The sequence below is a fragment of the Peromyscus eremicus genome, chromosome 13 (genome assembly GCF_949786415.1).
Source record: "Peromyscus eremicus chromosome 13, PerEre_H2_v1, whole genome shotgun sequence".
Taxonomy (NCBI): Eukaryota; Metazoa; Chordata; class Mammalia; order Rodentia; family Cricetidae; genus Peromyscus; species Peromyscus eremicus.
In genome coordinates this window covers 28,230,944-28,247,586 of record NC_081429.1, presented here as the reverse complement: position 1 = coordinate 28,247,586, position 16,643 = coordinate 28,230,944, and the positions used below count along the sequence as shown (strand labels likewise).

General features: G+C 42.1%; 1 pseudogene; it reads right to left on the bottom strand.

Moving 5' to 3' along the window:
• Positions 1 to 515: 515 nt before the first annotated feature.
• The window catches only part of LOC131923656 (tetraspanin-31-like), a 49,261-nt pseudogene continuing 33,133 nt past the window's right edge, over positions 516 to 16,643 (bottom strand).

Sequence of the window (16,643 nt, the reverse complement as noted above, 5' to 3'; positions counted from 1 at the left end):
TTTTTTATTGATTCTTTGGGAATTTCGCATCATGCACCGCAATCCCACTCATTTCTCAGTCCCTCCATATCCACCCTTCACCCTTGCAGCATTCCTCCCAAAAGAAAAACTTTATAAATTAATTAAGAAAACACAACAAAACAACAGTTCAGTTCTCCTATTTCCTGCTCTGTTTTCATCCCCTCTTCGTTCTTCTTAGTGGCTTTGGAAGCTGCCGTGGGTCACACATTATACCCTTTTGTCCAAACAGCTTTACTTGCAATTGTTCATTGTAATGAGTTGTTGGTCTAGTTCAAGGTGTCTGGCTTTTGGTACACCATCAATACAGAACCCTCACCAAAACTCCTCTCAGGTGTCCTGCTGTTGCCCTGAGTCATGGAGATCATGCAGCTCTGGTGCCACAGGATACTCCCCAACAGGTCATGGATGGGGTGGATGTTGGGATGGGCAAACTCAAAGCACTGGATGTGGGCCTGGGTGCTAGCTGAGTTGGTCAGTCTGGACCTCCACTGGGACTACCCCCAGCTCTCTTGCACCCTTGCCCCGGAGGTTAGCTCTACTGTGCCTGTGGTGAGGGGTGGGAACAGCTCTCCTGCTACAGCAGTCAGCAAGGGGGCAGGACCAGATCTCCGAGAGCCAGTGAAGGGCAGAGCCAGTTCATCATGGTCCCTAGATTTCAACACACATGGTCCATATGGCCCTATGGGAGTCATTTTTATTTAAACCACCACATTGTCTTACAACAAAAGGTATGTCCCATCATCTGGGTTCTAGGTCCTATGACCTTTGCCCTCCCATTTCATAAATCAATGAGCATGTCTCTTCTCCATTCAAACATCTCTTCTCACCCCTCCACCCCCATTGAAATGTGACCATGTTTAAGTGATAATGACTTTGGAACAAGAAGCAGATATAGTTCTGTTCTCCACTCTAGTACAGGTCTCTTTTTCCTCTCCCAGCTGAACCTCATCCTAGAGTGGAGTCAGCTCTCTGTCTCCATTCCCACCAGCTCACAGTTCCTCAAAGGCTAGCCACAGTGCTTCCACCACAGATAGCATGCTGAAACTATTCTTGATAGAGTAACCATTGGCAAAGTCAGTGGCTGCTTTTCTGGCTCATCCTCCTCGACCCCTCTTGGGAATTGCTGTCACTGGCCATCCTTCTCCTTTAGCTGTCTCTTTGATTCTGACATGACTCTTGAGACTCTTATCTAGTCCTCACCAGTTCACATTTCAGAGAACTGGGGCAGTGCCGTGTGTGCAGATGTGAGTTTGAACTTGCCGCTTGAAAAGCTCCCAAGAAGTGCCAGACACAGCAAGTGTGTGCTGATTTTCTAATGGAGTACTCAGAACAGCCTGAGGATGAGACAGGTGATTTGCATTTCCAATGCAACCCTCAGAGAAGTTAAATATATTACTTAATGAGCAGCAAGGGACAGATTCAGTCCCAGAGACCTGAGTGTTTGGAGGGGCAGGTCTGGCTCTCTGCATCATTTTTGTTTGCTTCTTAGAGTTAAGCCTCTCCAAAGGTGCTGCCCTGTTTTCTTCTCTTCACTTCCCCAGTAGGACAACATGACAAAGGTAACTTATAGAAGACATTTATTGGGAGCTCACATTTCAGAGGGTCCATGTCCATGATGGTGGGCCCATGGCAGCAGGCAGGCAGAAATGGCGCTGGGGCAGAGAAGGCCAGCCTAATACCATGGCAGGCTCCTAATAACTCAGTTAAGAACTAGGCCTCAGTTCCTGCCTCTTGAAACTAAGCAGGCCATTTCTGAGGAAGCCACAAACAAAGGGCAATCAATCACCAGCGCCCCCGACAGCCAGGACGAGGGGACTGCACATACCAGGCATAAGCCAACCCCCCAGTCAATAACCAAATAAAGACAGAGCCTGGGACTTGTTCAGCCTTGCCCAAAAGTGGAAAAACTATAGCCTTAACCAGCTTCTGCTAGCCCTAGCCAATTAGAACATACTAATATGATTGCCACTAGCATAAGCCAATCATATCTGAGATGACCTAACTGTCCCTGGAACTCCCCTTACCTGTGCTCATAAGGAGCCTGCAAGCTTCTAGGGTTGGCATTTTTGCCTTTGTGTCTGATGTATGGCACCAGCATGCTGGTACCTTTGTTCTCGAGATAATAAACTCTCCTGCTGATTGCGTAGGTGGATGGTGGTCTTTTGTGCTTCTCCAGGACCCTAACAGAGTAGTAGTTGAGAGTTTACATTTTGAGACACAACCATGAAGCTAAGTAAGAATGGCATGAGCTTTTGAAACTTCAAAGCCCATCCCCCAGTGACGTAACTCCTCCAACTGGGGACCAAGTATTCAAACATTTGAGCCTCTGGGGACCATTCTCATTCAAGCCGCCATAGCTTGGCTATTATTTTCAGCTTCCACTAAAAGGTAAGCCCCTTGGGGTCAACTGATTTGTTTAGAGACACTGTGGATACTTGTACACATTGTGCACTGTGCAAGGAAGCCCTAGTTGAGGTGGAAAAACGGGCTAAAAATTTAGTCTTCCTCTATTTGCTCCCAGAAGGGCTGTCCTTTAAAAATTATTCAGAAATTAAATCCAGCCTGGCAGTGGACCTGGCATATATCTTGCTCAATAGTTGATTTCCAGAGACTAGAACAGTGACTGGACATGTTAGAATATTTATTAATGGAATGAAGGGAACAGTGCTCTCCTCCCCTCTCCTCCCCTCTCCTCCCCTCTCCTCCCCTCTCCTCCCCTCTCCTCCCCTCCCCTCCCCTCTCCTCCCCTCCCCTCTCCTCCCCTCCCCTCCCCTTCTCTCCCCTCCCCTCCCCTCCCCTCCCCTCCTCTCCTCTCCTCTCCTCTCCTCTCTCCCCTGGAATTGAACCTGGGTCCTCTGGAAGAGCAGTCAGTGCCACGCCTCAGGACCTGGGATTGACCTCCCGGATCCACATGGTGGAAAGAGACAGCTGAGTGCTGCAAGCTGTCCTCTGACCTCCGCACGAGTGCTGCAGTACCACACCCCTCCAGATGAAAGTAATTTAGAAAAATTAAACTGTTTCTCTTCCTACGTTCTGGCTCCACTGCCTGGAGTTGTGCTCAGGAAGTCCATATCTTCAGCTAGCTGTCCGTGCCTAAGGCTGGGGTTATCTAAATCATACTTTGAGAAATCCTGAACTAAAGAAATGACTCATGAAGTGATTTTTTTTTTTTAATTTGGAGACCTTGAACTAGCTCTACAGCTGAGAATGACCTTGAACTTCCAATCCTCTTGACTCTTGTGAATGCGAGGATTATATGCGAGTGGGGCTGGGGTGACAGCTCTTGGAAGACAGGAGTTTGGATGACCAGCACCATGCAAATATTGGGCAGATATGGCAGCCTTCCTGTAATTCCAGCACTTGAGAGTGGAGACAGGGGAATCTACAAGTAAGCTGAACAGATGAGCTCTGGGTTCAAATGAGAGATCCTACCTCAACATACAAGGTAGAGTATAAATAAAGAAGATATCTGATGTTAACCTCTGGCCTTCATGTGCACCTGCACACACAAATGTATCTACATATGTTAACACACATATGTACATGTGTAACACATATGCACACGCACATGCACAGTGTCCTACCTGCCAGGCAAATTTTTTATCCCTGAATTACATACACCCTTAGTCTTTAGGGAGTTCTTAACATTAAAAAAAAAATCCCCCAATTTTCATTGCAAAGAGGGTAATATACAAACAAGGAAAAATTATTTTTGAGATAGGCTGACCTCAAATTCATGTATTCTTCTCCTTCAACATCCTATGTGCTGTAATTACAGGTATGGGCCACTATGCCTGGCAAATAAAAATGTCTTCTATGACCCATTTGGGTCTGACAAAGCCACCCTCCAGCCAAAAACTCTAAAGCCTCACCTCATACTAATTCTCTGCCTTGGTTATGTGATGAACTACTGTCATTCTGACCAACATGAAGGACAAAAATCAGGTATTTTTCAACAATCAAATCTTGACTACAATTTCAGAATTGACAACCCAGGGAGAATGCTGTTGCTTGGCAGCGCTTCAGTTTATGGGAAGAAGGTGCATCTTGGATCTCAGGGCTCAGCTGAAGTCTTGAAACTCCCTCCCATCCCCCACCACATCATCATAGAGTGGGTTCTAATGAGACTCTTCAACAAAAAGTTCCCTCAGGTCATGAGGTCACATGATCTCAAATTTTCCTGTGGATGTGTTCCTGTCAACTTTTGCTTGAGTTTCATGTAAGTGGGGATTTTGTGTGACTTCTGGGCTTTCTTTGACATGGTCTTTGATGGCAGTCTCTAACCAAGTGGTCCCTTAAAGTAATTCTGTTAGTCCCACCATTTGGCAATAAAACCACCACCACAGTCTTTGAGCTTAATTTGAAGCAAGCTTTAATTAAATATTGGCCAATTTGATGGACTCTGGCCAGGTCCATTCTACAGTTCCCAAGAAATGGCTATGATCACATTTTGCAGAGTCTTAAAAAGGCAAAAACCACAAGGCCACCATGTTCCCATCAAGTTCGATTAGGAGCAAGCATATATCCTGACATATTTCCTATCTGCAAACCTCTTGCCTATGTGAGATCAATCACATCTGTTTCAGTTGGGTCAAACAAATTTGTTTAGGGGAGTGAAAACATAAATAGCCTCTAGTACTTAACTTTGGTTCTCTCAGTTTCCCCTGAGATTTCACTTTGTGTACAAACCAATTGTGATGGGCTGAATAAGAATGGCCCACATTGGCTCATAGGCCTGAATGCTTGGTTACCAGAGAGTAGCACTATTAGGAGGTGTGGCCTTACTGGGGTAGGTGTGGTATGGTTAGAGGAAGTGTGCCATTGGGTTTGAGCTTTGGGGTTTCAAATGCTGAAGCCAGGCCCAGGGTCTCTTTCTCTCTGCCTGCTGCCTATATCAGGATAGAGAACTCTCAGATACCATGTCTGCCTACATGCCAGCATGCTTCTTGCCTTGATGACAATGGACTAAACCTCTGAACCTATAAGCAATCCCCAGCTAAATGCTTTCCTTTATAAGAGTTGCTGTGGCCATCTCTTCAGAGCAATAGAAACCCTAACTAAGACAGAAGTTGGTACCAGGAGTGGGGTATTGCTATGTTGGCCTAACCATGCTTTTGTTTGGAGGAATGTAAACTTTTGGATTTAGGATTAGGAAAGCAGTTAAATGCTTTATGAGGAGCTTACTGGGCCACACTAGTAGGAACAGGAAGATAGTGGAGCTGAGAGTGTGTCCTAGGGTTTTATTGCTGTGTTGACACCATGACCATGGCAACTCTTATAAAATAAAGCATTTAATTGGGGCTGGCTCACAGTTCAGAGGTTTAGCCCACTGTCATCATGATATAAAGCATGGCAGCATGTAGGTAGACACAGTGTGTGGTTGTTTAAAGGATAATGGCCAGTGAAGGGAGTTGCAGTGTTAACAAGGTGCACTTGTTAGAGGAAGTGTGTCACCGTGGGGGCGGGATTCGAGGTCTCTTTTGCTCAAGCTTCCCTCAGTGGGACTGTCAGTTGACTTCCTGTTTACTGCAAGATATAGGACTCTTAGCTATTTCTCCAGTACCACATCTATTTGTCTGTCACCATGCTCCCTGCCATGATGATAATGAAGTGAACCTCGGATATTGTAAGCTGCAACCTCAATTAAATGTTTTCCTTGTAAGAATTGCTGTGGTCATGGTGTCTCTTTGCAGCAATAAAACCCTAAGTAAGACAGAAGTTGGTTTCAGGATTGGGGAATTGTGATAGGCCTGACCATGTGAGTGTTTGGAGGGATTTGAACTTTGGGACTTAGGGTTTGGAATGCTTTAAGCACTGCTTAATGGTCCATACTAGTAGGAGTGTGGAAGACAGTAGTGCTAAGGGTTATTTGAAATATGAGGGTTCAAGAGGTTTCAGAGGAGAATTTTATATGTTGCTTAGAGTTCATGCTTGTGATATTTTGGTGAAGAAAGTGACTGCTTTTTGTCCTTGTCCCAAGAGTCTATCTAAGGCTAAAGATAAAGTAAGATTTTTGGATTAATTCCATTGAGAGATAAAATCTCAAAACAGCCTAGTATAGACTCTGTCATGTGTGTTTTCGTGGTAACTGTAGTAAAGATTTATAATGAGAAGGAGCAAGCTGAGCAGGATAAATTACAAAGTGAAAATTTTGAGGAGAAAAAGAGCACCAGAAAGTAGAACATAGATAAATCTGTGTTCAAGGAGGTAAATGGATTAAGAAAAGGAATAAAGGGAATGTTGACCTCAGGGCAAGATCCTACCAGCTAAGTTTCCAACCTGTGAAAAGAAACTAAAGAAAAGCTTAGAGCCAGGTGTGGTGGTACACACCTTTAATTCCAGCACTTGGAACACAGTCTCTGGAGGATCTCTGAGTTTGAGGTTTATAGAGCAAGCTTCAGGACAGCAAAGCTTAGGCAGTGGAAGACAGAAAGCTGGTGACGATGTAATTGAACAAGGGGGCCATGTTCTAGCCCCAGCAAGCAGCAGAATTTGGCAGCTTTGACCACATTTCTGGGTTTAGAGCTAAGGATAGAAGAAAGGAGTTATGGAATAAAGCTGCTGAGGCCAGGCATGTATCAAGGGTTTCCCTGAATGGAGGCCTAGTAGAGAGGCCATTGCATGAAGCTGTGAAGTTGAAGCCTGGATTGTCTTGGAGAATTCAAGATGTTAGAGATGCCAGAGTTGTGGGATACTTACCAAGGAGAGATGGTAACAGAATGGAAACAGCCCAAGAAAAAGATGTGTGTTGTAGTCAACAAAGCTGAAAGGAGTTGGAGCTTGGTCAGTTCTTGGTCTTGTTTTAGTCCAGTATTTTCTTACTATGATCCCTTCAGTATGTTTTGGAATGGTAATTCATATCCTGTACCATTATGTGTTGGAAGTATATGATCTACTTTTTGATTTTGATTTTTACAGGGGGATTACAGTTAAGAGATTGCTATGTGTCTCAGAAGAGACTTTGGACTTTGAAACAAGTTTATGACTATTATAGACCATGAGAACGTTTGAATTTCGACTGAATGCATTTTTTGCATTATGGTATGGCTATAAGCCTTTGGGGGCCAGGGAGTGGAATGTAGTAGTTTGAAAGAAAATGCCTCCAAAGCAAGTGGGACTATTAGAAAGTGTGGCCTTGTTGGAGGAAGTTTGTCACTGTGCGGGTGGGCTTTGAGGTCTCTTTTGCTCATGTTTCTCTCAGTGGGACTGTTAGTCGACTTCCTGTTGCCTACAAGATGTAGGACTCTCAGTTATTTCTTCAATAACATGTCTGCTGGCCTGCCACTGTGCTCTACCATGATGATAATGGACTGAATCTCTGAAACTGCAAGCTGTCACCTCTATGAAATGTTTTCCTTATAAGAGTTGCTGTGGTCATGGTGTCTCTTCAAAGCAATAAAAACCCTAACTAAGACATAGTGCTAGAGAAGCAGTTGAGAGTTCTGTATCCTGATTCATAGGCAGCAGGCAGAGAGAATGAGACTCCAGGTCTGGCTTGAGCATCTGAGACCTCAAAGCCCACCTCCGGTGACACACTTCCTCCAACAAAGCCACACCTATTCCGACAAGGCCATATCTTCTAACAGTGTCACTCCCCATGGGCCTATGTGGGCCATTTTTATTTTTTTATTTTTTAAATGTGATTTGAACTGTGGGGGCTTGGCTCAAGAGGTTTCAGAGAAGAAAAATATCAGTAGAAAAATATTAGCATGTGTCCTAGAAACCATTCTTGTGATATTTTGGCCCCCCTTGTCCAAGAAAAATCTGCTTGAACTAAATTGAAAAGTTTGCAGAGAAGATTTCTAGATAGCCTAGTATTGACTGTGTTACTTGATTATTAGTGGCCGCTTTTATGCAGATCTGTAATGAAAAGAGAAAGCTGAGCATGGAAAAATACAAAACGTACAGTTTGAGGAGAAAAAGAGCACCTGAGGAAAGTTTAAAGAAAAGTCCGATCTTAAATGGAGTAAAGGGAATGGTGGCATAAGGGCAAGACACCACCCAGGTAAGCTTCGAGAAATTAAAGAAAATATTAGGGCCTGGTGTGATGGTGTATACTTTTAATCCAAGCACTCAGGAGGCAGAGGGTGGAGGAACTCTGAGTTCAAGGCCAGCGTGGTTCATAGTATAAGTTTTAGGATAGCCAAGCTTAGACAGTGAAGGAAACCATGGAAAACAGAAAGCTGGTGAAAATCTATTAGAAAGAGAGGGCCATGTTCTGGTCCTAGCAAGCAGCAGATCTTGGCAGCTTTAGCCATGTGGTTCTGGCTTTAGAGTCAAGGATATAAGAAAGGGCTTATGGAATCTCCCTTCTTGACTAAGGAAATCTACTGAGGCCAGGCATGTGCTAGGGTGTCCCTGCATGAAGGCATAGAGAGGCCATTGTGTGAAGCTACGAAGGTGAAGCCTTGGAGGTGCCAAGATGTTAGAGATTCCAGAGCCATGGGATATCTACTGAGGAGAGCTGCTAATGGTGTGGAACCAGCCCAAGAGAAAAAAGGGTGTTGTAGTCAACAAAGCTGAAAGGAGATGGAGATCTGAACAATGCTTTGACATTAGACATGGAGATACAGAGTTTGGAGTTTGAATGGTTAGTTTTTGGTTTTGTTTTGGTCCAGTATTTCCTCACTATGCTCTCTTCACTCCCCTTTGGAATGGTAATGTATATTATGTGCCATTGTATGTTGGAAGTATGTGATCTACTTTTTGATTTTGATTTTAGAGGCTGCTATAGTTAAGAGATTGCCTTGAGTCTCAGAAGAGACTTTGGATTTTTAAACAGTGTTGAGACTGTTACAGACTATGGGGACTTTTGAAGTTGGACTGAATGCATTTTTGCATTATTATATGGCTATAAGCTTCTGGGGGACAAGGAGTGGACTGTGGTGGTTTGAATAAAAATGGCCCCTATAGGCTCATAGTTTTGAATGCTTGATCACCAGAGAGTGCTACTATTAGGAGGTGTGACCTTGCAGGAGCAGACGTAGTCTTGTTAGAAGTGTGTCACTAAGGGTGGGCTTTGGGGTTTCAAATGCTCGAGCTAAGCCCAGTCTCTCTGTCTGTCTTTCCTTCTCTCCCCCCATCTGTCTGCTGCCTGTAGATCAGGATGTAGAACTCTTAGCTGTTTATCTCCAGCACAGTGTCTGCCTCCATTGCGAAATGCTTCCCTCCCTCCATGATGACAATGGACTGAACATCTGAAGCTGTCTGCCAGCCCCAATGATATGCTTTCCTTTGTAAGTGTTTCCATGGTTATGACAGCTCTTAACCCTAGTTAAGACACCAGCCCTTCCCAAGGCCCTTCCTTTCTCCCAGCTCTATTGCTGCTCGCTTCTGGCTGGCTCTTTACTGCATCATTCTCATTCCCGCTTATACAAATGTTGTCCATTAGTCCTGGTGAGACTCAGGCCTCCAGTCCTGGTCATAAAAACAGCCAATAATTCAGCCACTATGAATTTCCATCCCTTTCTTTTTATTCTGGGCTAATAATACTCTTTTTTCTCCCTCCTCTCCAGTACTATGGGTTGTTGGAAATTCATTTATTAAAGGGAAGCAAATGTGATTATCTTGAGTCTGTGAACTTTCTTCTGGTTTTAATACCTATTTGCAAAGGAACACTTTTAAACCAAACCACCTCAAACTAACATCTCATGGCCAACACTCAGCTCTCCCTCCCCACTTCCTTGTTGTTGCTGGGGATCTAACACAACCAGGGTCTTGTGCTACTGAATTCTAGACTCCAGATACTTCTGTGTTCAGTCTCCTGACAGTAAGTGGCAGTAACAGTGGTAAGAAACTGAGTATCACATTTAGAACTCTTGAAGCTTCAACCACAGAAAGACTGGTACACAAAGACTGACTGCCTATCAGCCATTTTTTTTTGAAATATTTAACCTGGGCCAAACTATTTGACTATGTTAACTCTCCTGTCATGAGCTTATGACACTGCACTATTTTTTGTTTTTATTTATTATTTATTATTTTTATTTTTTGTGTTTGTTTTTTCAAGACAGGGTTTGTCTGTGTAGACCTGGCTGTCCTGGAACTCACTCTGTAGCCTCAAACTCACAAAGATCTGCCTACTTCTGCCTCCTCAGTGCTGGGATTAAAGATCTGTGCTGCCTCCACCACCTGGCTACACTGTACTACTAACATGGAATAACAGGATCACTTTTGAAAGAAATTGATAATATTATTCTTTACTTATTTAGGTTTTAGGTAAATATTTCAGACAAATTAAAAACAGTCATTAAAATATATATTGCTCCTCATGTTGCTTTCAAGTGTATATGACCATTCTTAGCTCAAATAGCAAGATAATAATTAATACTAACAATGTTATGAAAAAAGAGGGCACCTTTCTAATTCTACAAGTGGTCTCCAAAGTGAGTTCCAGGAAAGGTGCAAAACTACACAGAGAAACCCTGTCTCGAAAAACCTAAAAAAAAAAAAGAATGCAGATTTGCTGGTAATGATGTATGAGATTGGCATGTTGAGGGTCAGAAAGTAGTCAGTTTATTTGCAATATTATGAATAATGCTTGTATTAACTTTATTAGTGATTCTTTTTCTTATGTATTAACTTATTGAGTACAAATTTTCAAAATGAGGTTTAATGTTATAAGTTATCCTATGATAGCCAGGTTGAGGCTTATCTGCTCATTCTGGGTTGAGTGAGAACACTTCCCTTTTTATAACACTTTTGTCCCTTTCTACAGGAGTTAGACCACATGTCATGCTTCTAATGTTTGCCAGTGTGGTTGGTTAAAGTGGAAACATTTTTTTCTGTTTGTTTGAAAGTAGCTGTTTAGAAAAAAAAGCCTCAGGAAATTTCCAGTGGAGAAATGGATTGGTTTCATGCTTTTACAAATTTGTAAATGAACTAATAAAAAATGAAAAAAAGTGGTTTTCAAAATTATTTTTCATCCTAGCATATGTATCATGAATTCTAATTGGTCTTAATAATAAAAACCCAGAGACAGATATTGGGGTAAATCCTGAAAGATCAGAGAAGTAAAGGAACAGCCGAAGTTACATCTTACCTCCATGACTTCTCAGACCAAAAGGGGGCTGAGCTCCTGTCTCTGCCTTATATTCCTTTCTCTGCCTAGCCATATCATTTACTGTCTGTTGTCTATACAGACCTCCAGACCTCCATGATTAACTAATGGCTAGCACTACCCTCTGATCTTCAGGAAAGCTTTATTTGTTAGAACACAAACAAAATACCATCACATCCCCCCATTTTGTCTAAAATAAAAAAGGTTATAACTGATATGAGAAAAACTATATAAAATAAGTACAATAACTATATACAATATATACAGGCAATAAATACATCAACAATGTCTAGTCCATAGACATTTGACAAATTCAGAAAAAAAAACACTTCATTATCTATCCTATCTTGGTGAGTACCTAATTCACTTTCTATTCTAACTTGTATTACCAAAACTATCTTTTAAGGTCTCTCAACCTTATACACTTCATGCCTCTTTCTTTAGTGAATTTCTTTTCTGAATCTGGTAACAAGGAAAACTAACTATAACTATAAAGTCTTCAGCTCCATCAGAGACCCAAGAAGGAAATAATATTACCTGAGTAAGCAGGAAGTGAAAGCAAGTGACTTCCAAAAATTATGAGAAATGACAGAAACAGCTGGTTGCCTAGACAGTCACCCAAGGTTCCTCTGCAATGTTGGGGCATCCATCTTCAGCCTAAAGGCCTAGCATTTCCAACAGACTTTTCTTTGAAGCAGGATATTCTGAATCGTTGTCCTACCTTGTCTTGGCAAATTTCAGCAGTCACTTTCTTTTGTGTCCTGCTTGTCCAGTTTGGACAGCATACTGTCAGCAGTTGAGGCAAGAGCACGTTCTTGCCCAGTGACTAACTTTTGCCACAAAAAATGAAGTCCATATTTCTTTGATACCCATTATCTTCTCCAAAGTAGATTGGTGCTGCCAGGAGCAGATATGTCTCATTGTCATAAACAAACAAACAAACAAACAAAATGAACCTATGTCAACAAATTACTCAGTTCTGGATTTGTTACTCCAATAGTGGGCCGTAGATGGGCAATGTCTCCTAGCAATTTCTGAAAGTCATTAAGAGTGCGCAATTGATCTCTCCTAATTTGCATCTTTTGGGGTCAAATTTTTTATAGATCTATTTTATAACCTAAGTAATTAAAGAATCTCCTCTTTGTATTTTTTTCAGGAGCAGTTTGTAATCCCCAACAAGGCAAAATTTTCTTTACTTTTTCAAACATTCTTTCTAAAGTATCTACATTTGAGGCAGTAGTAAAATGTCGTCCATATAATGGTAAACTATAGATTGAAGAAATTGCTTATGTATCATTTCCAACAGCTGTCATACACAACATTGGCACAGAGTGGGGGCTATTTAACATTCCTTTTGGAGAACCTTCCATTGATATCTCTTAACAGGCTGAGAATTATAAGTAGGCACTGTGAAGGCAAATTTTGCTCTATCTTTTTCTTGTAAAGGTATAGTGAAGAAACAGTCTTTTAAATCAATAACTGTAAGAGGCCATCCTTTAGGTAATAGAGAAGGCAAATGAATTTCAGTCTGTAGAGAGCCCATTGGCTGAGTCACCTAATTAACAGCTCTTAGATCTGTTACCATTCTCCATTTTCCCCATTTCATTTTAATAACAAATACAGGAGAATGTCAAGGGTTGGTTGATTCTTCAATATACTGAGCATTTAACTGCTCCTGTACCAGCTGTTCTAAGGTCGGCAATTTTTTTGATGTTAAAGGCCATTGTTAACCCATTAGGTTTGTTTGTTAACCATTTTAAAGGTAGGAATGTTGGTGCCTTTGAAAGATCAGTGGCTGTTTTGCCTTGTTCTTGTACAACCTGAATGGTCAGTGACTGTTCTTTATAATCCAGTCTAATATTTTTCCCAGAAACATATGTTAAGTTATGGTTTGTTTCTGAGATTGGAGGAATGTTAATCTGAGTATTCTGTTGCTGTAACAAATCATGTCCCCATAAAGCTATGTTAGCTACATATGGCTTTAATTTTCCTCTCTGTTCTTCTCGCCCTGTACATTTGACCCATCTCATGCTCTGTTTTACCTGAGATAACATTCCAATCCCTAGAAGCTGAACATTTACCTCCTGAAGAGGCTAACTTGGATGTCAAGATTCTGGTGCAATTATTGTTATATCTGCACCTATGACTACAGGACCTTCAATGACAATTTCATTTATTTGTATTTTTAATTTTGGTCTTTGTTCATTTATAGAAGTTTGCCAAAATATTTGCTTTATGGTTTTTCTTTAATTTTTTCTTTTCTCTTCTATAGCTGTTCTATCATCCAGAGCAGTATGTTTGTTTTATAATAGGCATTAGATTCTTTAATTGCTCTGGGAAGGAGTAATTTCCTCCATGATGACAGGAAATGACTGAACTGAATTTGATAGGGGGGCATGCAAGAGGCCCCTCAAGGTATTTCCTGATGGCAAAGGGTTACCTTTACTGTCCCTTGTTGATCTACATTCCTTAGTCCAATGTCTGCCTTTGCCACACCTTCTGTATAGTCCAGAAGGGAGGGGCATTCTGTTTGGATTATTCTTAGAAAAAAATGGATGCCAGATGTAGCACAAATTCTAATTGGTCTTAATAATAAAAACCTAGAGTCAGATATTGGGATAAATGCTGAAAGATCAGAGAAGTAAAGGAGCTAGCCATAGTCACCTCTTACCTCCACCACTTCTTAGACTGAAAAAGGGCCGAGCTCCTGTCTCTACCCACCTTATATTTCTCTCTCTTTGCCCAGCCATATCACTTCCTGTCCATGTCTATACAAATCTCCAGACCTCTATGGTAAACTAATGGCTAGCTCTACCCTCTGATCTTACAGGCAAGCTTTATTTGTTAGAGCACAAACAAAATATCACCACAAGCATAGTGGCATGTGCTTGTAGTCTCATTTAATGGAAAAACTGAGCTAGGAGCATCATTTGAGACAGGGAGTTTGAAGGTATCTGGGAAACATAGTGACACACCATCTCAACAATACAAATCCATCCATCCATCCATCCATCCATCCAACAAACACAACAACCAAAACCAAACAAACAACAAAGAACCTCAGGGCTGGAGAGATGGCTCATTGGTTAAGAGTACTTGCTGAACTTTCAGAGGTCCTGGGTCAGGAGTTCAAGGACATCTTTAACTATATAGTGAATTCCAGGCTAGTCTGAGCTTCCTGAGAGTCTGCCTTAAAAAAGCAAATTCAAAAACCACCACCAACAAACCAAACAAAAAAAATCCCTATTTAAATTATTTCTCAATAAAAGAATATATGAATTGGTGTTGTCAAGAACTTAGGAATTGGTTGTTTTTGTTTTTTTCTCCCAAGACAGTGTTTCTCTATGTAGCCTTGACTGTCCTGGAAGTTGCTTTGTAGATCAGGCTGGCCTTGAACTCACAGAGATCCATCTGCCTCTGTCTCCCTAGTGCTAGGATTAAAAGTGTGTGCCACTACTACCCAGCTAGGGATGAGCTTTGATGAAATCTATTTGTGGTATATATGAAGTGCCCTTTCTTTTATTCTTCAGTGTCTATAATGGTAGAACTGACATCAATAGTACACAATACTCAAAATGAAGCTGTAGATCACTGATTTTTATGTAATAATTCTTATAAGACAATGTGTTGAGCATCAGATTTTATGGCATAATAGTATTCCCTAAAGAGATATACAGAAATCAAGGTTGGAGGGATTCAATTTAATCCAAGTTTTACCTCAATAAAACCACCGTATGTTGATACTTTCAGGACTAATGACTTCAATAATTCTAGAAAACTAGTTCATGGTGGCTCTATCAGATTGCAGTTCGTGGTTACCAAATCTCATTTTATTTATTTCTTTGTCTATTTATTATTTATTTATTTATAACTTTTTATTGATTCTTTGTGAATTTCACATCATGCACCCCAGTCCCATTCATCTTCCTGTCCCTTCGTATCTACATTCTGCTCTTGCAAATCCCTCTCCCCCAATTAAGATAAAATAAAATTTAAAAGAAAAAAAAATCTCATTATGGAAGCTGTAGTATGTCACAGTGAATCATGCATCACACAGTATACCTTTTAGTTCATACTTCTTTACTTGCAACTATTCATTACAAAGAGTCACTGGTCTGGTTCGAGGACTCTGGCTTCTGCCACCCTGTCAATACTGGGCCCTCACTGGGACTCCTCTTGGATATCCTGTTGTTGCCCCATGTCATGGAGATCCTACAGCTTTGGATCTGCAGAACTGGCCCCTTCACATGCTCCAGCAGTTCATAGATGGTGTGGATGTTGGGGTGGGCCAACTCCTATCCCTCGTTCTGGGCCTGGGTGGTAGCTAGGTTGGTCAGTCTGCCAGCTCTTCCTTATCCTCACTACCAAGGCTAGTGCTCCAGCACTGCCCTGGTTAGCTCACCTGATGCTGCAGGCAGCAAGGGGCAGGGCCAGGTCTCCTGCTCTCACACCCTCAGGGCTGGCTCACTCCCACCTATACCATCAGGGCCAACTTTACTGTGCTGCCCAGGTGAGGTGCAGAGCCAGCTCTCCTGGCTCTCATGACATCAGGTCCAGCTCTCCCACCTGCCACAGGTGGTGAGAGATGAGGGTGGGGCTTCTCTCCATCGCTCATGCCAACACATGGCAGATGAAGGGCACAACCAGCTCTTTCTCTCTCACACTTTCAGGGCCCAAGCTCCTGCCAACAGGGTCAGCTGTTCTGTGCTGCCCAGGTGAGGTGCAGGGCCTGCTCTCGTGAGTGCTGTAGCCGATAAGGGGGAGGACAAGCTCTCCTAGTCTCAAGACCCTGGGGCCAACTTTCCCACTTGCTGCAGGTGACGATAGGAGAGGAGCGGGGAGCATTTCTCCCCCACCCACACTACCACATGGCAGATAAGGGGCAGGGCTAAATCTCATTTTAAATAGGAACAGGTCATCTGGCCTTTGTTTGGCAAGAGACCTTCTGATTTTTTATTTATTTATTTATTTATTTATTTATTTATTTATTTATTTATTTATTTATTTTTATTTGGTTTTTTCGAGACACGGTTTCTCTGTGTAGCTTTGGAGCCTGTCCTGGAATTTGCTCTGTAGACCAGGTTGGCCTCAAACTCACAGAGATCTGCCTGCCCCTGCCTCCTGAGTGTTAGGATTAAAGGCATATGCTACCACTGCCCATTGACCTTCTGATTGTTAAATGCAACTCTTTTTTTTTAAATTAATAATTCTGTTTCAGGGACAGAGTGTGTGTAGTACTCCCAGATACTTGGATGACTGAAGCAGGAAGCTCACTGGAATCTAGGAGTCCCAGGCAAGTTTAGGTAGAATAGGGAGATGAGTGATGGATTTGAGGGAGAGTGTGGGTGGTGCATGCCTGTAATCACCCTTCTTTCTAACTCTTGCACCTAGAAGCTATTTTATACTAGCGTGTTTCCTGATCATTTAAAACAGGAAGTTTCAAGTTGTGTGGCTTCTCATGTACTTGTTCCCCGACCATTGTCTTTTGACAGTCTGGGGGCAGCAGCTGCACTCACTTATCTCTTTATTCTTTGCTTTTGACACTTTAGAATTTTCAGAGATG